The sequence below is a fragment of the Ostrea edulis genome, chromosome 5 (genome assembly GCF_947568905.1).
Source record: "Ostrea edulis chromosome 5, xbOstEdul1.1, whole genome shotgun sequence".
In the NCBI taxonomy this organism is placed as follows: domain Eukaryota; kingdom Metazoa; phylum Mollusca; class Bivalvia; order Ostreida; family Ostreidae; genus Ostrea; species Ostrea edulis.
The window spans coordinates 55034692-55061454 of record NC_079168.1 but is presented as its reverse complement, the minus strand read 5'-3'; the positions used below and the strand labels follow the sequence as shown (position 1 = coordinate 55061454).

The 26763-nt window shown below is 35.8% G+C and overlaps 1 long non-coding RNA gene and 1 pseudogene across 1 annotated transcript; both read right to left on the bottom strand.

Moving 5' to 3' along the window:
- The window catches only part of LOC130054968 (uncharacterized), a 57069-nt pseudogene that overhangs the window by 7811 nt on the left and 22495 nt on the right, over positions 1–26763 (bottom strand).
- On the bottom strand, positions 15831–17688 carry LOC130054582 (uncharacterized). The gene is made up of 3 exons (XR_008802894.1): positions 17311–17688; positions 16291–16375; positions 15831–16160 (listed from the first exon to the last, which is right to left on the bottom strand). It is a non-coding gene; the product is annotated as an uncharacterized LOC130054582 (long non-coding RNA).

Here is a 26763-nt window from a genome sequence, read left to right as displayed (position 1 = left end):
CAAATTACCTCTTTCTTGAGTGTAAAAAAAGAAAGGACATGACAAAAAATACTCTTGGGATACATGTAAAACCATATTGCTACTTCGATGTCCATTGCGCTTGACCTTTGACCCCAAATTCGATAAGAAACATCTTCATAGTCCATATGTACGATATGGTGATGGTAGGTGGAAAGGATAACGCTTTAGAGCTCGGAAACCATATTGCTACTTCGCTGTCCAGTGCACTTGACCGTTGACCTTTTGACCCCAAATTCGATAGGGAACATCTTCGTCTCATGGGTAGTCATGGTGAATGTAGGTGGAAAGGATAACGCTTTAGAGTCCAGAAATCATATTGCTACTTCGATGTCCAGTCCCCTTGAATTTTGAACCCCAAATTCGATAGGGAACATCTTCGCTTCATGGGTAATCCATATGTATAATATGGTGACTGTAGGATAAAGCTTTAGAGCCCGGAAACCATATTGCTATTTCGATGTTCAGTGCGCTTGACATTTAACCTTTTGACCCCAAATTCGATAGGGAACATCTTCGTCCAATGGGTAGTCCATATGTATGATATGGTGATTGTGGGTGGAAAGGATAACGCTTTAGAGCTCGGAAACCATTGCGTCGACAGACGGACATTTCGATTCCAGTATACCCCCTCTACTTTGTTGCGGGGGTATAATAAATGTATTGATCCGAGATCAGAAAAAAATAAGAGGGGGTTGGATTTGCATGCCCCAAGGCCTGTGGTTTAACATGGATTTATCATAATAGAACTTTACGTCAATGTATAATTAAAATCCATTCTCACATCGTGCAAATACTGGCCAGTGTATCTGAAATTTTATGGGGGGTTGGGGGGTTCTGGCTTCAAGAGTGCCAAAGCGGGAGTTAAGGTAAAAATATCTAAAAATATTATATTAACAATTTGAGTATGAATTATACATATAACAATTGATAAAAGTCAGAGGGCTGATTAACACAGGACACTGATGAGGAGTGACTCTTACTTATTTGCCCCAAATATTTGTCGTAAAAGAGGAAATCTCTGTGTGATGTAAACTTGCACCTAAAATTGTGACTTCGCCTGGGCTCGGCACTTACTGCCTTTGAGCAGGTATGGGTCTTTATCGTGCCACACCTGTTGTGACACGGGTCCTCGGTTTTTTGCAGTCTCATCCGAAAGACCGCCCCATTTAGTCGCCTTTTACCTGTACGACTTGCAAGGGGTATTAGGGACTTATTCTAACCCGGATTTAAAGAGAGCAACAATTCAACTATACCGCACTTCAATTCAGCAGAATTCATTAATATTATCACCAATTCAACAAGAGGTACTGTAAGCAATGCTCACTAAGAATACCCCCCCCCCCCCGCTTACCCCAATCTCCTAAAGGGTGTTGGTAATAAGTAAAACTTCAGTATTATGATCCAAAAGGTATCTAGGAACACAGCATCTCCATGCGATGAAAAAAGCCGTTAAAGAATTTAAATGGAAACCATATTGCTACTTTGATGTCCAGTGCGCGTGACCTTTGACCTTTTGACCCCAAAATCGACAGGGAACATCTTCGTCCCATGGGTAGTCCATATGTATCATATGGTGACTGTAGGTGGAAAGGATAAAGCTTTAGAGCCTGGAAACCATATTGCTACTTCGATGTCCAGTGCGCTTGACCTTTGACCTTTTGACCCCAAAATCGATAGGGAACATCTTCATCCCATGGATAGTCCATATGTATGATATGGTGACTGTAGGTGGAAAGGATAACGCTTTAGAGCCCGGAAACCATATTGCTACTTCGATGTCCAGTGCGCTTGACCTTTGACCTTTTGACCCCAAAATCGATAGCTCATAGGTAGTCCAAATATATGATATGGTGACTGTAGGTGGAAAGGATAATGCTTTAGAGCCCGGAAACCATTGCGTCTACAGACGGACGGACAGACAGACGGACAACCCGATTCCAGTATACCCCCACAACTTGTTGCGGGGGGTATATTAATTAATGCACACAATAATTGGGAATTGAAGATACCATTCATTATTTGAAGAGATCTTTAATTGAAGTGTTGGGCACATCAAATTAATTGATAATCACTTCAAATAATTAAAGATATCTTCAATTATTTGAGTTTAAATTAATATAGCGCTTCATACATATGCACTGCATTTTTTAATATTTAACCACTAAAATAAGAGTGATAGCTAACCTTCACATACTGGCTGGGAGCCCGTAAATTCCTTATTTCTGAGGCAGGCTCTGTGGAGATTTCCGTCAGCGCGAGAGAAACCAGTTTTACACCTGTATTCTAAGACGTTTCCGGTGGACAAGGCGGCAGCAGACGTGACAAGTTCGGTGTTGCTATCTGGGGTCACGCTGGGTACAAGACAATTGTCTTCCATTACCAAAAAAGAGATATATCTGTTATGGTAAATCACTAAAACGAAATATCGAAACATATAAATCTTGTAACACTTATCCCTACTGCGAGATTCCTTTGGCTTTTATTCTGAGTCATACGCGGGAATTAGTCCTGGTTTTCCAGACATTTATGTATGCTCCCTAAGAAACGACTCGATACTTTCTATAGATATAAAATGTCCCTTAAATGGTGCTGATTTGTAAACCAAAATTCAAGGACATTATTGAAAGAAAATATGTTTGCATTATATTTTATATAGTGCTTGATAAAAATTGGTAATTTTTTGTATAAATTCAAATAACCGATATTTTTTCAAGAATAATTGAAAATAGTGTAGTTAGATGAAGATAATTCCCATCGTCGCAAACCACGGTTTTCAGTCCACACACGCTCCCTCAAATGATGATGGAGAGAATCGATTAGAAGCGCCCGTGGGTAACCGACGATGGGTAATCTCAGGTGTCACATTCAACATACATAATATTACACAAGGAAGAGTCCAAAGAGATCCTTTCTGGAAAAAACGTTCTGAACACTGAATCGTTTGGTTTTTTTTCAGTGGAAAATTTATCCTTCAACTCTCTAGAGTTCGATTCTACGTAATTCCTGCAACTATAGCCAATCAGCGTCATTATCAGAATTCCAGTAAGTTTCGCTTTGCGTTCAGATACTGAACAAAGAATTCAGACGTTCGTTGGGAGTATACGCAAACGTCTGGATGATTGAGACTATGTCACCAGCAGTCGGTTAAGTGTCACAGATTTAGTCGTATGCATGGCACTCAAGGCGGTAGCAAAGGCGGTATCTTTTAAAACGTACCAACGCCTACCGCGACACGGGACCTCTATTTTTAAGAAACATATCTAAAAGACCGTGACTTTCACTTTTAATGTCGGACACTTACAAAGGATTGATTGATTGCTTGTATATTCTTTAATGTCCCTCTGAAGAATTTTTCACTCATATGGAGACGTCAACAATACCGATGAAGGGCTGAAAATTTAGATATATGCTCGGCGCTTATGACCTTTGAGCTAGGAGGGATCTACTGCTGTGACACGGGGCCTCGGTTTTTGCGGTCTCATCCGAAAGACCGCCTCATTTAATCGCCTCTTACGACAAGCAAGGTGTACTGATCAATCGATAATATATTGATTAACACATGACGTGTTTCATACCGATTGTTAGACCGTTCTTGGCACACTGATTTTGACTACGAATAACTCCGATTACCTGATCAAGATATAGGGTGTGAACGTTCGACAGGGGATGCTTACTCCTCCTAGGTACCTGACCCCACCTCTAGTATATCTAGGGGTCCGTGATTGCACAACTATATATTTTGTATTGCTTATACGAGTTGTGAGATCGATCACTGTTCGTTATATTCACCTTTCATGAAGAAGTCACCAGGTGTATATAAAGCTACACATTTAGACCTTATCATGGCACTTACAGTCGTAGCAACGATTGTGATCGTGCCAATGCTAGTTCCAACATGGGACTCCTGTGTTTAAAGTCCCAACCGAAAGACCCGTAATTCTTACCTTTAAATGCCGAGCGTTTAGTGTAGGAGCAGTTAATTACTACCTATTTTCACGTCTTCCAACGTGGCCAATGCACGAGCGTGGCTCGAACCTATGACCTCCTCGTCACGAGGCAAGCACCACTGAGTCACCGGTAGATATGTCGCATTATACGTTACGCATGTCTTTCTGCTGTAGTTAAAATACTACTGCTAATGTAAAACCGACGTTATGGTTCTGAAAGTACATCTTTAATATGGTTTTGAGAAATGGTCTCGTCACAAGCAATTGAAACGAGATTTCTGGAAAGTCATCAGTCTTCTTACAGGCAATTTAAACAATATTTCATATTAAAGTCGTCATCTGAGGGAATAAAACGAGTTTTTAAAAAGTCAAGGCAGTTCTGGAATAATGTTATAGATTTTACATTAACAGATTAGCAGATTAATTGTATTTAATGTGCTAAGGTGGATCTATAAAATTTTCAGACGGATTTGAGACAAAAGATAGTACCTTTGCCACCCATTAAAGATGATAACCGACAGTATAATGAAATTTTTATATAAGATGCTCAGAAAAAGGGAGATTCGCCATTGTCCCGAGTTAAAATGCATGAAGATATTCATTATAAATAATTACTACCTTGTATACTATCGCAGTATCCGCAGGTTTTGGGACACGTGTGCCAAACAAATTCTTCATTTTCACAAGCACGAGGATCCAAATTTAAGTAAATTTCACATTTAGGTGTAGCATCTTCGCATATCTGTCGAGCTTTGTAATATAAAATAGGAACATAAATTAAAAGCAGATATAGAGTAAAATGTAGCATAGGGTAATATAATATGAGCGCAAAAAGAATATATATAAACTATAAAAAGTTACGATCATGACGAATGCATACAATGATTTTCTTTATGCTAACTAGATAGACACATATTTTGCAGACGTACTTAATCAACAGGTATTTTTGATTTATCATTCAAAATAACTACTGATTGCTAAACATTGTGATATCCACAGTTTTGTTGAATATAATTAATAAGTTTACTAATGTAAGGCGAAGATAACGAACAGTGATCAATCTCATAACTCCTATAAGCAATACAATATAGAGAGTTGTGCTAACACGGGCCTCTGGATATACCAGAGTTATGCTGTAATCATGTACAAACCTTGTGGTGAGTATGAGCAAACATAGGGAATATAAAATGCAGATCCACACCTAACACCTCGCCATTTCCCCGTTTTGTCAGAAATATACGCACAGCCATTTGAGGAACCTGAAACGATGTATAAATTCTAGAAAGACTCTGTCTATAATGAATAATATACTAAAACATTATACCTGATGAAATAAACAGATTTTAGAAATATTTAAAACAAATTTACCACGCTTATAATTAGTCCACTGCACTTTCTCTCCATCTGGCCAAAAACCGTTTTCAAGACCAATCCAAAAATCCACCCCATTCTGTCTGTAAAATTCAATCGGAAATATTGTGTAAATGCTGTAGTAAATATCTTCTTATATTCTAAATCGATATTTATAAATCTCATTCGTCACTCTTCTAAACAGAAACCTACACCAAACTTCTCAAGAAATCGTTTTCGTCTTTGTCTTTACTGGACGCCAGCGTTGCCTTGTTTTCACCCAAACAGCGTGCTACTGCAGTGGTACGGTCCACCTCCTCCTCAAAAACTTTATAACACTGACCTTGGTAAGGCGTCCACCCAGTTTTACAACCTGTAGTCGTAATAAAATGGAAATGAGACAATATTTTTTTCATGGTATGAATGTTGATTGATTGTATCTTGCTTAACGTCTCACTCGAGAATTTTTCACTTATGGAGACGTCACCAAGACCGGGGAAGGGCTTCAAATTTAGGCCTATGCTCGGCGCTTACGGCCATTGAGCAGTGAGGGTTCTTTAGCGTGTCACACTTACTGTGACACGGGTCATCCGGTTTTAAGCTCATCTCCGAGGACCCGTAACATTCACATCTGATGCCGAGCGTTTGGCGATGGAGCTGTCACTACCTGTTTAAACGACTTAGGTGTGTCGCGGCCGGGATTCGAACCCTGGGCCTTCCGCATGCGGGGCAACCGCTCTGACCTCTCGGCCACCGCGGCGGTATGAATGCGCCAAGGACCCTAAGTCTACCTTCAGTCATGATATAAGCTACCGATATTTTCAAAACAAACGGATTTACTCTAAAAGATATTCCAGTGTTGGAATTATTGGGGATTTTTCTTCTAAACTTCGCTTATCGTTCATATATTACACAGGTCGATCAAAGAGGTTTGTGATTCGATAGCACATCTACACAAACGAGTATGAAATATATATAACATGTTTTCTCAGGACTCAATAAACTACATGTAATATTTAGCCTTTGTTTACACACTGGTTTTGACTACGGATTACTCCGTTTACCCGATCGAGATCGAGATATAGGCTCATAGCGGGTGTGACCGGTCGACAGGGGAACCTTACTCCTTCTAAGTACCTGATTCAACCTCTGATACAGTACCAACCTCACACCCAAGCAGTCCCGGGGACTGCTCTTTCAAAAAGTGGGACTGCTCTAGAAGATAACCCATATTGATTTTGAGGTCAAAAGTCAATAGTTGAACTGGACATAAGAATATTTTAAGAATTATTTATTTGATTGACACCAAACTTGGTACACTGGTACAGCATAAGGAGTAGATTACCCCTATTGATTTTTAGGTCACATGGTCAATTCACTCTTGACATAGGAAGATATTTTCTGCTCAATATTTTGAATTGATGATACTACTATCAATTAAATGATGTGTGTGTATAACCCTTTTCAATTTTGCACCATGGGGGGCATATGTGTTTTACAAACATCTCTTCTTCCATTTAAAATGAATTTCTTTGGTTTGGAGAAGGAACGGATCGTCACGAAAATTTAACAATGTTCATTATCCGTCTCGTTCATTTTAGAACTGGGGACAGTTTCTCTTTTGACCTTGTATCGATGCAACGAAGTACTTGGTGTGTGACTCCTTTTACAGATACTGATTGCTTTTACAACTACGTACAATTAAGTACTTAGTATATGACTCCTTGCTTTTACATGTACTTACGTCCACAAGCGAATCCTGCGTTCGACCACGATCCGTCAGGTAAACAGGTTATCGTTTGCTTCTCGAATGTATTTGTTTTGCATGTGAATTCTACCGTTTCATCCACAGAGTAATTCTCTTTCAATGTCCCACTTGTTGAATCTGACGGAACGTTTGGTTTATCACAGGTTACATTACCAACTGGAATATATGAATTTATTATCTTTTATCAATGAAAATTCATCTACAGAGATTGCTGATTCTTATTTCATGGAATGATGTTAAGTGAGATAATTTATTTGAAGTGAATTCTTTGTCATGTGATTTTAAGAATTATCGCAGACTCGGGTTTGAATCCGCTCGTGCCGGTAAGTGAGAAAGTTTCCCAGTTTACTTTCGGAAGGTCGGTGGTCTCTTCTTAGTTACATTGTATATGGGTTCTCTCTTCCACCAATAAAAACTGGGTACCACCTGATAACTGAAAAAGTGTTAAGTGTGGCGGAAAACAGCAAAACAATCAGAATTGGAACATGTAATTCAAGTGATTCATTATTGTATATTTACCTCTATTTTGAGGGAGTGTGTCACACAGGTTACAAGACATTCTGCAACCTTTTTGCAGCTCTGGATCATGATCACAGTTTGATATATTTAACATTCTATCCACACAGTCGTCAAATACATCGTAACTCTTCTCTGTAATTCAACAACAATTATTCTAATACTCTGCTACAGCGTTAATTAGGCCAGTAGGAAAAAATAAATAAAATTCACGCCTTGTATACTATACAATGCTCTCATTACTAGCTTGAATCATTTTTGCACGAAAACAAGAACTTTTGTGGATCTCTTCACCATAAGTTTCAGTATGATCTTACATTGTTGTATGTAGTGATATCTGTTTACATTTATTAGGGTTCACATGCCATTAAAATTAATGTAACTGTAAGCAACAGTTAAGTTTTAAAATGTTTTATCTATTTGTATATCAATATTTCATGAAGTCACGGAAAATGTTTTTCATTAAATTCGATAATGATGACACCATTTGTGACATTTATCTGTTTATGTGTATCTCAGTAAACACATACGTTTTTCGTATTATCAAGGGGAAATGATTATTTGAATATGCTTTACCGATTCCACAGACGTCACAGTAGTCTCTTGTACACTGGAACTTATTGGTGATACACCACGGTCTGGTGCCGTGTCCAGGATTCCGACAATAATTACTAAGTAGATCATCATCTAGGTCCCTGACGTAAAGATAAATGATAAGGTGATAACCAATTCCTATGTTGTATTAGATAACAATGACTGACATTATCAGACAAGATACTCATGAGCTACAACCCTCCCCTGAGTAACCCTCGTCCTTCAGAGGCTGATCTTTAAAAGATTGTTTACCTCTTTATTTCCACAAAAAAGTTGAAACCTGTATAGTAACCCACCCTAGTCTCACGGGATTATGACTTTGATTGATTGATTGTATCTTGCTTACAATCACATGATGCCGAGCGTTTGTCGATGGAACTATCACTACCCGTTTTTAACGACTTGGGTCTGTCGCGGCCGGGATTCGAACTTTAGTTCACCCAACATAGTGATTCCATAATCTAAGGCTGTATGATCCGATGTTCATGTATTATTTTGTACATAATTACTTTAAAGCAGATTAATTAGTTTTTTAATTTATTAATTTTCCCTTAATTACATGCTTGAAAACATTTACATGCAAAAGAAAACAATGAAAAGATTATTTAATAAGTAAATAGTAGTGGGAACGCATAAATTTGAGTCTATGAATAGCCCCACGCGGGTCAGGGGAATCCCAACATGAGGTATAAAAATCAAAGGCAACTGTCTAACTTTAAAGCTGAAAGAGCGAAATACAACGAATTACTATGAGGTATTTGATGTTTTTATTTGTCTTAAACTTATGGCACTGTACTGTTGTAACCAAATACACAGCTTTACACAGATAAGATCACCGATGATCTGAAAGTCTAAACTGGTCACGTGACTGACTTGAAATGGCTGAGTGAATGGTGTTTGTAAAGACAGCTTTAAGTCAAATAATTCTGGTTAAAACAGGTGAAGTAACGTAAGACGTGCCATACAGCCTCATAAATGCTTGTGATGATTTAACAGCGTTTTTACAAGGCGGAAAAATTGTTGAAATTCGGACTACATGTATACAATTTGAAAGAAAAATACCCACCTTAAATCCATAAAACTTAGATGTTTGGATATTACTATGATTTAGTGTGAGCCTGCTACTCTTGGCCAGAATTCTTAAAACAATTTCCTACATATATTTTCATGTAAAATTTTGACATCATATTTTATCCCCATCCTAGCTAAATGATTTGATAAAATATGAATGTACGCTACATTGAAATCTTCACTTGAACAGCTTGGTCATGACTAATCATTCTAATAGCCAAGCATCCTCAAGTAGTACAGAATCAAATTTGTTGGGGGTAGGGTGGGGCCACAATAGAGAATTAATGTTTTAGATGGGAATATATACAAACAATCTCGTCAAGATTAAAATGACATGTGAAGTCTTGGTTAGCATCAGGACCAGATTTAGTCCTATCATTATGCAACCATCCTCAGAGAGTACAAATTCAAGTTTCTTCAAGTCAATGCCCTGGCTGTCGATTTGGACCACATTTTGGATTCAAAGTTTTACATGAGAGTATGTCTGGAAAATCCAAAACTTTTCGTAAGAGGAAGAGTCATGCTTAGTATGCAATCATCCTCAGATAGTGCAAAGTTAAGTTTGTTTGAATGATTGTCCTTGGAGGTACGGTGGAGCAAAAATAAGAAATAATTTTTTTTAACAGGAATATATGAAACAAGAGGCCCACAGGCCTTATCGGTCAACTGAATACTAATGAAAAAGTATTACTACTTCCATGGGCTATGAAATCTAGAAAAAAATTCCTGTTCTGAATATCTAAGCTAAATTCTAATGTTCAACAACGGTATAAAACAAGATGCGTTCTTGAAACTTTACTGCCCTCAAAAGTGCATACACTGATGAAAGGCTTTAAATAATAGGTGTATTAAATTAAAACATTAAAATATATGACTCATTTGGACTCATCCTAAAGTCATAATCCTGAGTTGTGAAATTCACCATTTTTTGTACATCCTTTTCTGCTATTCCTAAGTATGTATTTAGATTTTATATAGTATCAGCAAACTTACACAAACATACTATATACTAAGTTTAGCCCCACCCTGTGGTCAAAACCCTTACTCTGGAGGAAATCAAATTTACAATTTTGGTAAAAGACTACCTGCTCTATCCATTTAGTTTCAATTTAGTATTAAAAACACTAAAGAAAATGTTATTTAAGTGTTTTAAATATAAACACTATATAACAAGTTTGGCCCCGCCCTGGGGTCAGAACCCCTACCCCGGGGATCATGAAATTTACAATTTTGGTAGAGGCCTTCCTGCTCTACATCACTATGCATTTAGTTTTTGTTCTTGAGAAGATTTTTGAAAATTGGTAATTTTGGGGCAGTTTTTGCCCTGCCCTAAGGCCCCATGGGTGCATGAATCCTGAAATTTACAATTTATGTTCCCTTTGTTCCAAATACGTTTCATACCAAATTTGAAAATAATTGGAATGATAGTTATCAAGAAGAAGTTAAAAATGTTTATTGTGAACACATTTAATAACAGATCATTTTGGCCCCACCCTGATACCAAAGCCCCTACCCCTGGAATAATCAAATTTACAATTTTGGTAAAGGACTACCTGTTCTTTTTAAATGTCTATTTACTATCAATTTAGTGTCAATAGCATTAAAGAAGATGTAATTTAAGTGTTTTACACATAAACACTATATAACAAGTTTGGCCCCGCCCAGGGGTCAGAACTCCTACCCTAGGGATCATGAAATTTACAATTTTGGTAGAAACCTTCCTGCTCTACATCACTATGCATTTAGTTTTTCTTACATGTGTGTTGTTCTTGAGAAGAAGATTTTTGAAAATTGGTCAATTTTGGACAGTTTTTGTCCCGCCCCTACATTTGTAGGGCCCCAGGGGTGCTAGAGTCCTGATATTTACAATTTATGTCCCCCTTGTCCCAATGATGCTTCATACCATGGTCCAATTTGAAAAGAATTGGAGTGGTAGTTATTAAGAAGAAGTTAAAAATGTTCAATTGTTAACGGACGACGACGGACGAAAACCAATTGCATTTACTCAGGTGACCTAAAAATCTATTTGAAAATCATCTTCTCGAGATCACTAGTACTGGTCTTGATTAATCATATCATTAAACAAGTGAAGATAACGAACAGTGATAATCTCATATATCCTATAAAGAATACAAAATTAAGAGAAAAGCAAACACGGACCCCTTAGATACACTAGAGGTGCTTAGGAGGAGTAAACATCTGCTGTTGTCCGGTCATACCCGCCGTAAGCCCTATATATTGATTAGGTAAATGGAGTAATCCGTAGTTGGAATGAGTATGTAAAGAACGACCAAACAATTGTTATAAAACATGTCAAACAGCAGTTGAACTAGTGATGGCTTGTATTTGCAAATGAAATCATTATAACGACCATAGAATTTCCGAAACACTGGCTTTAAACGATATTGTTTAAATCTCTATAACATTAACATATTTGTCAGTAGCTGTGTCGTGGATTCTCAATGATTCTAAGAACTTTTCGTTTAAAATCACAAAATTTCCCCCTAATTCAACAGCATCAAAACGAACAAATTTCCAATTCTTTACACGACCTTTCCATATGATTGATTAAAGGCCAGACCTTTTGACATCATAAACAGCTGTTATAATAGAAGTGGAACATCGATCGGACATATTCATATTTTGTCATGCAAAACATTTCTTTGCAAGACACTTTGATTCTACGCGCAAGTACTCTGAGGTTGATATTAAAGATATGTTGGAGTTACTTATTAACAATGTTTCCGTAGTCTTTTGTGACCCGGTCTTCCAACAGTCTGTTTGAATTCTAATGGGCACAAATTGTGTTTCATTATTAGCTTACCTGTTTTGTGTTCTTATTAAGCAAACCTTATTCAAAACCTTCTACAATAGAAGAAAGGAATTCTTATTGTGGCCTTCATCTCGACATTTAAATATGTCGACGACATTTTATCTATCAGCAATACTCTTTTTCATACCTGCTTCGTATTGGGGTATTTTATTGAACATAGATGTCAGCGGGTTAAACCAACAACACAACGGTATGATAAACGAGATAATTTCAGCCTCTCCATCGTCAACTTTCCATCTCTGTATAGCAATATACCATTATCACCTGCATATGATGTATATGTTTCTCAACTAATTCAATACGTGAGAGCAATGATCAAGTTTGAAATCGACACAGGCTATTGTTGATGTTACAGGGATTTCAACAGTCTAATGTTTAAATTCAGTGTTTCGAAAATGCTATGGTCGTTATAATGCTTTAATTTGCAAATACAAGCTTTTACCAAGTACAATGCTGTCTAACATATTGGGCCATTCTTCACATACAGATTTTGACTACTTATTACTCCGTTTACCTGTTCAAGATATAGTCCTCACGGCTAGTGTAACAGATGATGTTTACTCCTCCTAGGCACTTGATCTCACGTCTGATATGGCCAGGGGTCTGTATTTACCCTTCTCTCCATTTCATGTTCTTAATAGGATTTATGAGATTGATCACTGTTGAAATTTATCACAATGTACTCCTTAGATCAGGTCCCAGAGTGGGGTTTAGTTGATCACCAATAAGTAACTAAACCCCACTCTGGGACCTGAACTAAGGGGTACATTGTGATAAATTTCACTCTGCTCATTACATCTATTACACTCTACTTTACATGTATGTATGTACAATGTATAGCAGTAAACTAGATTTTCTATTGCATTTTCAATGCATAATGTATCTGTTCAATTTAGTACCACTCTTGCAGTGTACCAGAGCTCTGGAATCATGGAATTCAGTTTTGGTAGAGGATAAATGCCGATTATAATCAAACAAACATTTTCATTCCTTGATGTCCAGAAAGAAAAAGAAATTTCTAATATATATTGCATTTTCAATATGTGAACTTAGCTTGACTTCAAGGCCTGAACCTAAGGGTCATGAATTTCACTGTTTTGGTAGAGGGCTCAATGTTCATTGTAATCATGCCAACGGTTACAGTGTAACCCCCTTGCTGTCAAGAAGTAACGAATATTTCTAAGACGTAATGGATTTTTAACATATTACCAACTTGGCTCCACTCTGAACCCAAGGGTCACGATTTCCAGATTTTGGTATAGGGTTTATTGCGCATTATAATCATGAATACAATTTGACTACTTGATGTCCAAAAGTAAAGCTTTTCTGATATTTACTGCATTTTCAATTTACGACCAACTTAGCCTCACCTTTGGGCATGAACCCTGAACCCAGGAATCATGAATTTCACATAGTTGATAGAGGGTCTTGCTTATGAAAAGATTGCTAATAGTTTTACTGCTTGATATTGAGGAGTAAAGAAGATGTTTGAAGATTACATTAATTTTCATGGTTTTGCTACACCTTTCAGGCCCCAGGGAGGCAAGAATAATGAAATGCACAAATTTCATTCTTCTTCCCATACATCTCATATACCTACATTTGTTTATTTATTCCCAGCCATTCCAGAAAAGAAGTTGAAAAGTTTACAACCGATGACGGTCGACTGACAAGAACATGAGTGACTCAGGTGACCTAAAATGGGTAACGTTTACAGACGGACAGACAGACAAACGGATGACAGAAAAAAGTGATCAGAAAAACTCACATGGTACTTACATTGGATTATATGTATTACTTAAGCAGTGTTTCACATCAGACCATGGTAAACATCTAGCAAATCGGCGAGTGATATCAACATTTCCTCTGTAATTTTCTCCATTATTGGTATAACAGAAGTTGGTATCATTTGCTGCAAAGAAATATTTAAAGGCAAAAGTAAGTCATGACAAACAGTCAGAGACAGTGCCTTTACTTGCAGATTACATTATACAAATGAATGATTCGAGACATCCCAAAAATGCCACGTGCATTTCCTTTTAAGGTAGAGATTGATAGGTTGATGCTAAAAAAATTAACCATTGAATTTTTTTAATTTCGATATATGTTTATGATGAAGCTTTGATATAAAACATATTAAAAAATCAATGTTGGTAATCGACCTTGTTTTTGAGAAATATGGCAATTTTAATAGCACCTTCTTTAGTCTTTGCAAAGCGTAAAAAGTGAAGAAAAATAAGTAGAGAGCAATATACAAATAGAGCTATAACATTTTTATTGTAAAAAGGATCATAACTTGTCATATATGGTTTCAAACAACCTTTCACATAATTGTATATTACACATCAATTTCAAGTTCAGCAATCATTGTTAACATGCAACAACATTACTTCAACAAAGCTACATTGGCCTATTACCTTAAAATAGTGCACAATATTTGCACACAGGGTCATACTTTTGCTTTAGCTGCAAAAAAAATTACCCATCAAATTTCTTATTTTATTTCATTAAGTGGTTAGTCTATTAGTAAGTTAAATATAAGAAAAAAATTATACACCATAATGGGGTTCAATATGGAACTAGCAAAAAATTCCTAACCCCACCCCCTTTTTACAAACTACACATTTTCGTAAGAAAAAGAATTATTAAAAGATGTTGTAAACAATCCATCAAAAAAAGCTTGCTAAAATTCGAAGATTATTTGTAATACCTTTTTTAAATTAATAAATATAATACAGAAAGTATGTATTTCAAATTTTAGCTTATACTTTGTTGTAGTTCTCGTTGTTGACCTTTGTGCACTTACACTCAGAATATAAATTTATCATATGTCATCACATTTGATGATTAATATTAGAGTTTTCCCACATAAAAACCCCCACAAAAAATAGAAATACAATTTATATTTGTTAAAACAAATGTCTCCATTACATCCCAACCCCTTTAATATACTGCATGGTATGGAGGAGAAAGAATGAGCAGGAACATAGACATCATGAATTGCACTCGGCGCATTGAGAAGAAGGATTTAGCCAGCAGAGATAAACTACTGACTTTTTAATAACTTAAAATGTTTAAGCATTCGATCCCAAATTATCTCTGAGAATTGAACACGACAATAAGAAGGTTTCTATAAGCTATTTCAGGAGCGGATCGGAAACTGTAATCGGGGGGGGGGGGGGGGGGGGGGAGGGGGGGGGGGGGGGGGGGGGGGGGGGGGGACTGTATGAGGCAGTGGTCTAAGAGTAATTCAATAAATCAAAATGTTTTGTCAGACATTTATTTCTCCGAGAGTGGAGGAAATTATTGCTTCTTTTATCGTATACATTTTTCTAAACAACATACCACGATTTACCTTAAACTTGAAAATTTTAGGGGAGCTCGCGCCGGTTGCCCCCCCCCTCCCCCCCCCCCCCCTGTTAAATCACCTAATGCATTTATGTATGTGCTCTTGCAATTGACCTTTTTGCACTCACAATGATTGCATTAATATTCAGTTATTTTTCATACAATTTTCTATAATAACCAGACACGCTTACCTATTATACCTATTTGAAGAAATTGATATGATTATACAGCATAGTGCACCAAATATGTTTAAATAACAACTTTATATTCAATATCAATAGAAAAATTTCAACTCAAGCGACCCATGGATTGATTGATTGTATCTTGTTTAACGTCTATCTCTCTCTCGAGCATTAGAAAATGAGAAATTCAAACACATTGATTAAAAGTTATAAAATTGGTATTTTATTTTCATTTAGAAATGTTTACTGATTTTGATATATCAAAAACTTAGAATAATCAACAATGACACTTCATCTACATTTATGCAATATTATTGTCTTTAAGAAAGACATATAATAGTATACATGAGTACATGTACTTGTTTTCAACTAAATTCACACTTTAGTATGTTGCACAATATATCTGGGCTCACAAATACATTATTGATTCTATCCGAGTCCCACATTGTGCAGAAGTTCTTGAATTTTCTCTGTAACCTGTAAAGTTGTGGGGTTCAGGGGATATGACATCATCAATGTAAATGAAGTACCTGTTAAAATATATTCTGTATATTCAAATATTGAGAAAAAAAGATGAATATGATTATTTAATATACTAAGAATAGCCTTTACAAATGTCTGGTGTTAAAATAAAAAAATATATCTTAGAAAATACTGTACCTTTCTTGCTGATTTTCAAGGCAAATTGCTGTTGAAGTTGTTGACTCGAAGTCCATTTCAACTTGCACTTGTCCTTAGGATGACACTTAGGGAAAAAATCATCATAATTAATATTTGCACAGTCAGTATTAATCATTAATTATACTGTGTCAGACAATGTCAATTTTAAAATTGTGTGTCTCAATTCATCTTCAGTGAACTTTAAAATACTGATATATTGAAAATTACATTTATTATGTTAATTTTTAAAATCTTGTCTGAAATCAGTATTACATATGTAACACTATGTTAAATGTGTGCAGTGCAGCAATGTGAACTCTTGCAGTAGTAGTACATCTGAATGATTGTTATTTACTTTATATTGTTATAGCTAACTTCTATTTAAACTGTACATACCCCATACCCCCCTTAATGAGGTGAATAAACATCATGATTATCATATTGCAATATGAGATGACAAATATGTTTTCATACGATAAACTGCCAGTTCATTCTAATAATATCAAAACAAGTCAACTCTAGATTTATCAGACATGTCTCCTTTACCAAGTGTGGGTCAAGAGAAGGACATATATATCTTATGTTCATACAATACATACATTTGCCTATGAGGGGACTTGTGATTTTACAAAATATTAATATTTTAAATTGTAGACTTTCATGCTTGTGTGAAACATGAAACCCCAGATTTGAAATATCTCTTAGGTCAATGAAATTTCAAGATACTATAAGTACTATCATGTATACCAAATAGAAATTTAGTGCAACACCCCCCCCCCCCCTCCAAAAAAAACTTGTGAGAGCCCTATTTTTTTAAATGTGGCATATACATGATATTCATTTACAATTACATGAGCTTGTAGGAGTTATATTTTGGGCACATATGGAATATATAAATGTAAAGAAAATGAAACATCTCCAAGTTGTGTGTTTATAGATGTTATTATAAATTCACGTTGTGAAATAGCAGAGGAAAAGTGGGTTGAATACACATTTAATTTGCCATATTTTTTCACTTACCAAACGAAATTATAATCTCGTTATCCACGTTGAATGCATCCATCGAATTTCTCTTCTCAGAAGAAACTTTGTTTAAACTCTCAATGACTACATAAACAGTATTGAAACTCGCAGCACTCGTACTCGGAGTCGGACATCACGATCACGCTACATCAACAACTTTGTAAAATTGTTTACGTAGCGCAGCTATGCATGGTCGTGAGGTAAAAAGTGCCATTCTGCACGGACGAAACATTTGGTCCACTATTATTACATTGACGTATTCCTAATCTAAACTATGGCCAACTGTCTCTATCTTTCGTCGAGACGACCCCCTCAATCATCGAGTCAGTCACAGCAACAACTTGTACTTTCGGAACTCCTTTATGTTTTTCAACTACTCTATGACGGCGTACGGAATTCCGGAAAATAAATTCACGTGAATATACACGATTTTTACTGATCACGTGGTTGCTATCCGTCTCTACCTTAATCAACTGAAATGAAGAAGGAATGATTGACACCAATAATCAAATCATCTATATAGGATTTTCTTGGTAAAACTTAATTTTAATTTGTTCGCTGTTTGCCTTCCATTCAATATTTTTCACTTATCTAAAGATGTCGCCAACTTTAGGTCAATATTCACACATATTGACCTATGCAAAATGATCAGGGTCGTAAAAGTGGGGGTTATCTATCGTGCCAATGCCTACCATGATACGGAACCTTCGTCTGTAAGGTCATATCCGAAAGACTCGTGACTTTCACTTCCAATGCCGGGTGCTTAACGAAGGAATATTCACTACTGTGTTAAAAGCAGCATCGGGATCGAGAAGCGAACCCAGACCTCTCGGTTGCGAAGAGAGCGCCCTAACCACCGATTAAAACCAATTAGTCTTGAGGATGGAATTTTAATGGATTATGTGACAACTACATGCAAGATGATACTCTTATACAGCAGCCTCTATTTCATGTAATACGTGTTCAGAATAGTCATTATACAAGAAAACAAGCGGACTCTATGCTAATTCAAGAACATATTCTTAGATTAAGTAATTTATGTGAATATACAAATGTACATTCTATGCTTATTCGTGACATATTATGAAATAATTTTCATAGATGTACTTTCTTGCAAGTCATGTAAAACAAGAGGCCTATGAGCCATAACGCTCACATGAGTTGTTCTTCAGAAGATTAAAAAGATTTTAACATTTTCATTCCCATGATAAAATTCGAACCCATATCATCAATCCACCTAAGCAAACGGATCTCATGACTTAGCCCAACTTGAATGATATAACATAGGGATGTCCCATATTCCCCTATATTCACATATCGTGTACAATATAATTCCCCATTTTCAACCCACCCTAACCCCATGTAAAACGCTGAATCCGTATTGGGCCTAAACTTACCCCTAGAGCTTTAATTTGGAGACATTTGAATATGCTCTACATGAAGATGCTTGTATATTGATATGACTAACCGTGTCCTTGTTGCTGTGGACAATAATATTTTTTAACAGATTTATTCTTATTGAAAAGTGTGATCCCCTATTGGAGCATCCAACCACTCCTTGAGGCCAGGTGTTGAAAAAACACTTGCATTTTAACTACCTGATGAGACTTGCATACCAATATCGCTAATAATGGCTATGCTACTCTTGAGGGGAGTATTTTTAAAGCCCCTCCCCATATATTCCTAAATAATACTTCCAATGTATACCTATCGTGCCCCCGGCCTACCCCTGTAGCATTTTTTATTTTGCAAAATGAGCATACATGGCCTCATCTACATGTAACTTCCGGCCACAAATTGAACAAACTTGAATCTGCCCTCCATAAAAAAGCTTGCTTGATATGACTAATCATGGTCCTTACTCCTCCTAGGCACGTTATGCCACCTCTGGTCCAGGGTTCCATGTTTACCTTACTCTTAATTGTCTTTGTTCTGGCCCCACCCTTACGACCGTAGACATGAATTTAACAAATTTCAACCTACATGACATGAGAATTCTTGCATATTAATATAACTTATCAAGGCCCTGTAGTTGTTGAGAAAAGGATTCTAAATGGGTTTTTCCTATATATTCATATGTAAACCTTTGATCCCCTATTGTGGTCCCACCCTACTCCCAGGGGCCATGATATGAAGAATTTTGAATCTTAACTTTTAAAAAAAAGCATTTACATAAGTTTTGTCTTTTCTTGTCCAGTGGTTCTTGAAAAGATTTTTAAAAGATACCACCACATTTTTAATTTTCTTTATTATATCGCTTTTGAAAGAGGAGTGACCTATCATTTGAAGAAATCTGAATCCCCTTGAACCAATGATGCTTTATGGCAAGTTTAGTTGAAAATGACCCAGTGATTCTAGAGAAGTCAACAAAGCTTAAAGTTTATGAACGGACAACGGGTGATCAGAAAATCTCTCTTGAGCTGATACCTCAGTTGAGAAATGTTTTGATGATATACAACATGCGTCCGTCATATACTGAAGCAAAACTGTTTGACTGGTGTACCAACTGTGTATGACTGAGACTTGTAGATTGTTCATCTCAAAATGCTGTATAAATAGGTGTTTTATACACTTGCTTTTAAATATTCAATTACACAACTGCTAACATTTCTTTTTCATCAATATATACTTTACACATACGTTCTAGAAGTGTAGCTCTCGCAGAAAATCCCCTTCCAGAGTACCGAAGACTGGTCTCAAAAGTCAGGCCTAAATGGTTATCTTCTGAAAGAACCGTCATAGGATATCTGTCCCCGCAATAGCTGTCCAATACAAAGTGTTAAATAAATCAAAGGTTATCCGATGCACTGGATAACTTCGAATGATTAGATATTAATATATTAAGTTTTACTAAATAAAATTTTCATTTTCATTTAACTTACATATTTGAAAATATTGTTTCAATCAATTGCGTTATGAATTTAACACAGAATAAGCTTTCCCCATGAATTTCAGTTCAAATCGACCAAGTCATATGACAGACGATAATTCACCTTAGTCCAAATTGGCCCGGCAGTGAATGTCTAATTTCTATTCTATCATCACAAGTTCCATGTGAATGAGCTACGATGTCGAATTCGTTGAATTGAAGTTTTAATTTGAATCCATTTGGTGCCTGTAGAAATAGAGTAATATACAAATGAAATACATTTTACTACATTTATTTCTGAAAGAAACAGATAAAAAAGGTATGTTTGGAAATTATAGACACTCACAGCGATTCATCTATCCATCTAATTATATGACAATTGATGAAAATTTGGATATTTGTACAACACTATCTCATTCATACTAAAATGGTTCACGATTTTTATTATACCCCACGCAACGAAGTTGCGGAGGGTATAATGTTTTTGACTCGTCTTTCAGTCCGCCAGTCCCTTTCTTGTCAGTGGAACTCTTCTGAGACCACTCAACAGAATTTCGTGAAGCTTTGTAGTTAATGAGGACACACTGTGTAGATGTGCATATTCCCAGGAAAATCTGATTCAATAATTTTTGTTGGAGTTATGCCCCTTTTGAACTTGCCTGTCTGTCCAGTTCTTGTCAATGCAACTCCTCTGAGACAGCTCAACAAAATTTCATGAAACTTTGTAATTTATAAGGACACACTGTGTAGATGTGCATATTCCCATAAAATTCCGATTCAATAATTTTTCTGGGAGTTATACCTCTATTGAACTTAGAATTTTGAGCCCATCTGTCCTGCTCTTGCAGTAATGCATATCATTACCATTCATTATGTAAAACTTATACGGTACCAATTTTGATTATATGAGGCATTGACAAACAATATTGGAACGTGGGGTATATGAGCTTGCTCACCTCTGCTTTCTTTCATTTTTACGCAGTTATCTACCCAGTACAATACGTTGCATAAGGAGTATTTACCGTAAGGCGTAACATCACTGGTAAGAAATGACAATTTACACGATATAGACCAAACTAAATACAACAGGAGAATAATTAGTTAAATAAAATGTCATTTTGATTTTTATGATTATAGCGTCGTCCTGTGAAACAATTGAAAAACTTGCTTTACAAATAAAAGTATGATTGATTGACTCAAATGGAGACGTCACCATTGCCGGTGAAGGGCTGAAAAAGGCCTATGCTTAGTGCTTATGGCCATTATTGGAACAAACCAAACTTAAGAGTACAAGAAATTTGTCCAAGCTCTAATATACAGACGGCATAAAAGTTTGCTGAAAAATTGTGAACCCAAAGTGACTGAAGAGGGTTTAAAGGCCGTCTATCTAGAGACAGGTGTTAAACTAATAAAACATGCCATGTCAAATTGTGAGGGATATAGCGTTAACATTTTATATCGGTGTCGCAACAGCATACAAATACTGAATGGAAATTCAGGTATGGAGCGTCTTTGTGTCCGCTGGATTTCTCAACATTTGATGTATAATAATTTTTGGATTGAGTTTACTTTGGAAAGAAGTTAAGCGATAGTTGCAGCATATACATATAAATTGATTTAATGATGTTAATCATGTATTGATATTATATACCGGGATGCTCTGGGTGAACAAATTATCAAACATCATCACTGCAATTGCTTTACCGATGCACAAAAAAAATGATTGACCATAATTACGTTTTACTGATACTGCAAACATGACACTATTTGTATTTCTTTTCAAAAGTAAATGCATTCCTTCATGCAACGGTTTACGGATATACTGACGATAATATTTCAGTAGCATGTTTTATATACTGACGATAATATTCCAGTAGCATGTTTTTCCTCCAGGATATAGGTTAGGATACCCGGGACTTGAAATGTCTGCGGACGTCTGTCCATCTTTAGTTAAGTGTATTGTATCACCACAGTCTGAAAATATACATTTTATATTTCATATTATCTTAAATTCACTTGATTTTCACATTTCTCCATTCCAATCATACATGTACATATGGGATATTTAGAAGAGGAAATGACTGACGATGTATTGTGAAAAAATAGAGATTCCTTGCACCAACGTTTCAAGCCCAGAATAAATCTAAAGATGATTACTTATATGTAGGTTGTGACTCTAGATAGTAAGACTCCAGTCATACTTTGGATCCATAGCATACATGATCAAATATTCTATGACGATTAATGAGTATGACTGATAATCGGTAAAATAAATTTTGATAGTGGATCAGAAGCATTCTGATTCGTTAAAATGACAGAAAAGGTGTGATTCAAATAATAAGAGTACATGTAATCATAGCTATATATTTACAATCCCAAATGCTTTCACCTTTATATATTTACAAATTGTAATGAATGAGTTGCACTTGTAAACAATGCATATATGAATCTCGATATAGTACGTCTCGGAATTCCGACAAAAATAAAAAATGTAAATATATGGGTATAAGTTTCAATTTTAATACCAAAAATATGAGGGTATGAACTGCAACGCTAACGCGCTTCATGAAATATTCCGGCGCAATTCGTATCCTCGTGTATTTTCAAAAATAAGATTTATTTCTGAAATGAAAATTGTGTGTTTGCAATATATAGACAATTATTTTTAGTTTAATCAACTGATTCAAACAAAGCCTGACAGTAAAACTTACCGTATTGTGCTGGATAGTAGTAGCAGATGTAGAAATATGTGATTTTATAATAATTTATGTAAATCTTCGGAGTGTCTCCTGAGGTTGATGGTGCTTTTGATTTAGTCCCAACAGTATAATGACCCTCTTCAAAACTCATATCTGAAATAGGTGTCATCATTCAATTAGAAATTAGTTAATGAATAATCAAAATGTGTTCTGCTACTATTGGTTTCAAATTATATTTGAAAAAAAAATTCATGATGAATATTTGATATTAAGATAAGATACTCTCTGATTATTCTGATGATGATTTTGATGATAACGATAAATGAAAATGGTTTGCATTGAAAATTAATGATTTTGATATAATTCTTAAAAACACTAGATACTGCATTAATAATTTGAATAATTTAATCTGTAACTTCATTGTATCTTTAATTTACCTTCGACATTTTGACAAGAAGATGATTCTTTAAACATTATGAAAGGCTCTTTGTTTGGGAGTTGAATCGGGTTTCGGGTAAATCCATCGGAACGACAGCAGAAATTCAGGTTGACATGATCGACAAAGGAACCATCGGGAAGGGAACCAGTTAAATTGTCTGGAGGTTGACTGTCCACCAATGAAATAGAACCTTCAGAGAATCCTAATACCCCAAGGAAAACAGTATGTTGCAAGTTCCCGGTATTTATAGTACTGACATATTTCAACAAAAGAGTATGTTGCAAGTTATGTATAGTACTGACAGATTTCTTATATCTTATTAAGAGTTATCAATTTTCAAACCTGTACTAAGAGTCCATCGAGTACATACCATCAGGACACACTCCCCCGACTCGGAGGATACAATATGATCCAGGGCTCCACATTGCCCGGTCTCCAAATGGGGTAGTTTCTGTCTTTGTACAGAACTTATAACGTAGAGCTTCACCCTCCGACTTGAGTGCAGTGTCAGTATCAGACGAAACAAAAGAATATTGCGAGTATTCGACAAGTTGTCCAGATTCAAATCCTTCAGGACAACCAGGGGCAGCTTGAATTAATGCAAAGGGCTCCTTTGGCCATCTTGAATAAGAAAGTTTTTCATCTGAAAAGAAAGTTGGAACGATTGTCACAATAACTGATTTTCATTCATATTACTGACATTTATTTGAATAAAAATCCTTAAAAATAATTAAACGAATTTAATGAAAAGAGAATGTAGGAAAATTAATTATACATTTGTGATTAATGGTCGTAGCAGTACTCACCAAAATTGCTCGGTGTATAGTAACATAAATCGAGTCTATAGTTTACTTTATAGGATATTGTTATACGTGGTATATCTCCAGAAGTATGCAATATCTCTCTATTGTTTTTTATTCTCAAATATTGCATGCTTGCGTCCATTCCTACAAATAGAAAGTTGAGAGGAAACATTACTTCAAAACAGGAGATAATATGGTTAATAAAGAATTAAACCATTAAAATAATTAATCAGTATTGAAAATCAATGAAGCGTAATTCTATATAATTATTCACATGCTCTCAAGAATTAAAATTTAGATTTGATATAAAGTAACTAAAGACCACAGAACCTGAGACTTTCTGACAACTTGAAGTATCAGCAAACAAAATAAACGGTTCCTCTGACGGAAGTGTTATGGGCGTGTTTGTATTTCCATCACCACGGCAACAGAAATAAAACCTAGCATCTCTGGAGAATTGGCCATCAGGAAGAATGCCATAGAAATCAGAAGGAATCTTTGTATCATCATATTGTATGTATCCCTCACTGAATCCTGTAAAGAGTAAATTTCACCAGCTAAGTTTTAGTGATTTCTAAAATATTTTTAAAAATAGCATATACTACTTGTAATTTATATATTTTCAGTGTGATAAATGTTACATTCAAGAAAAATATCGTAATTGTTAAGATCTTTTTAAGGCAGTTAGCACCTTCGCTTTTTACCACAACATTGGGAGGTACTAGAACTCCGTTTGTTCTAGTTCAATGCGTATTGCATTTGCCAAGATTTATTACATATTTGTTACATTTAGTTAATCCTATCCAGTCCAAAACATTTATGCCAACTCAATTTAGAAATGGCCTGGAAAAGACTATACATTGTTGCGGAAGGATTTTAAAAACAAAAATAATATAAATCTCTGTGATATTATCATTTCTACTTCATCTTAAATATTCTAAATATTAGTATTTTTATGTATTTCCACTTCGTAGTTTTTTCTTTTACCAACAGTAGACGCATTATCACTTGCATGAAAGGTGAAGATAACAAACAGTGATCAATCTCATAACTCCTACAAGCAACACAAAATAGATAGTTGGGCAAACACGGACCCCTGGACACAGCAGAGGTGGGATCAGGTGCCTAGGAGGAGTATTCATCCCCTGTCGACCGGCCACACCCGCCGTGAGCCCTATATCCTAATCATGTAAACGGAGTTATACGTAGTCAAAAATCAGTGTGCCAAGAACGGCTTAACAATCGGTATGAAACATGTCAGACAGCATTTGACCCAATGATAGGTTGTAATGACGAACTAGATCATTATAACGACCGTAGAAGTTGCGATATAATGGCTATGTTTCTCAACTGATTCGATACGCAAGAGCTTGTTTTGCAGATGATCAGTTTTTAAATCCAGACAGGCTACTGGCAAAAAAGTTGATGTTACAAGGCTTCAACAGTCGCGTTTAAAATCAGCATTTCGGAAATTCTGTGGTCTAGTTTGCCAATACAATCTGTCAAATGCTGTCTGACGTGTTTCTCACCAATTGTTAGACCGTTCTCTACACACTGATTTTGATTCTTGTGGGAGTTATGAGATTGATCATTGTTCGTTATCTTTATGTTTTCTTGTAAATGCATGAATTTGGTTAATATATCTTAACAAACAGAACACAGATTCCTAAAACCACTTATTATAATGACCCGAAAGTTTTTACGAGCATCTATTTTCTTGGCCAAGAATAAAAAAGTAATAAATCTATGTTCGAAACAAAACATTGATACTTATGTCCCATGTTAATTACTAACAGTACTCAAAAGCCTACTCATTAACATTTTAACTCCTATAAAGAAATTAAGAATTGCGAAACGCGGACCCCTGGACATACTATGGATGGGATCAGGTGGCTAGGAGGAGTAAACATATCCTTTCGACCGGTCACACCCGCCGTGAGACCTATATCTTGATCAGGTTAAAGGAGTAATCCGTAATCAAAATCAGTGAGTTAAAAAACAACCTAACAATTGGTATGAAACACGTCAGACAGCATTTGACACAATGCCAGGTTGTATTTACGCATTTACGAAATGACTTTAAACAAAGCCGTTGAAAACAAACTGCAACATCAACTTATTTGTCAGTAGCCCGCCTCGATTCAAAAACTGGTCATACGCAGAACAAACTCTTGAGAAGTTGACGATGGAGAACCTGAAGTTATCCCATTTGTCATTGAATTGAGTTATCAGTTTGCCGTTTAAAAATAATTATCATAAATAGATAAAACGTCATAAATTGATATAATTGATCACAAATATTCCTTGAGACAAGGACTTTTGGACCAAGGTCTTTCAAGGTCATTTAGGAAAGGTCAAGGTAACTCAGAACAAATAAAAGTTCCTTATTTCAACAGTTTTACTGTAAAAGTTTCCATTTCCTAAAACTTCAATCAGAAATTGATCATAATTGATCACAAATATTTTGTGAGACAGGGTGGTTTTGGACCAAGGTCATTTTTGACAAGTGAAGGCCATCCAGAACATACATACCTTTTATAAGTTTTTTTTTTTAACAGTGTTTGAACAGATATTGATCATATATCACAAAAATAAGTAATAGGCAAATGACTTTTGGACAAAAGCCACTCAAGGTGGGTT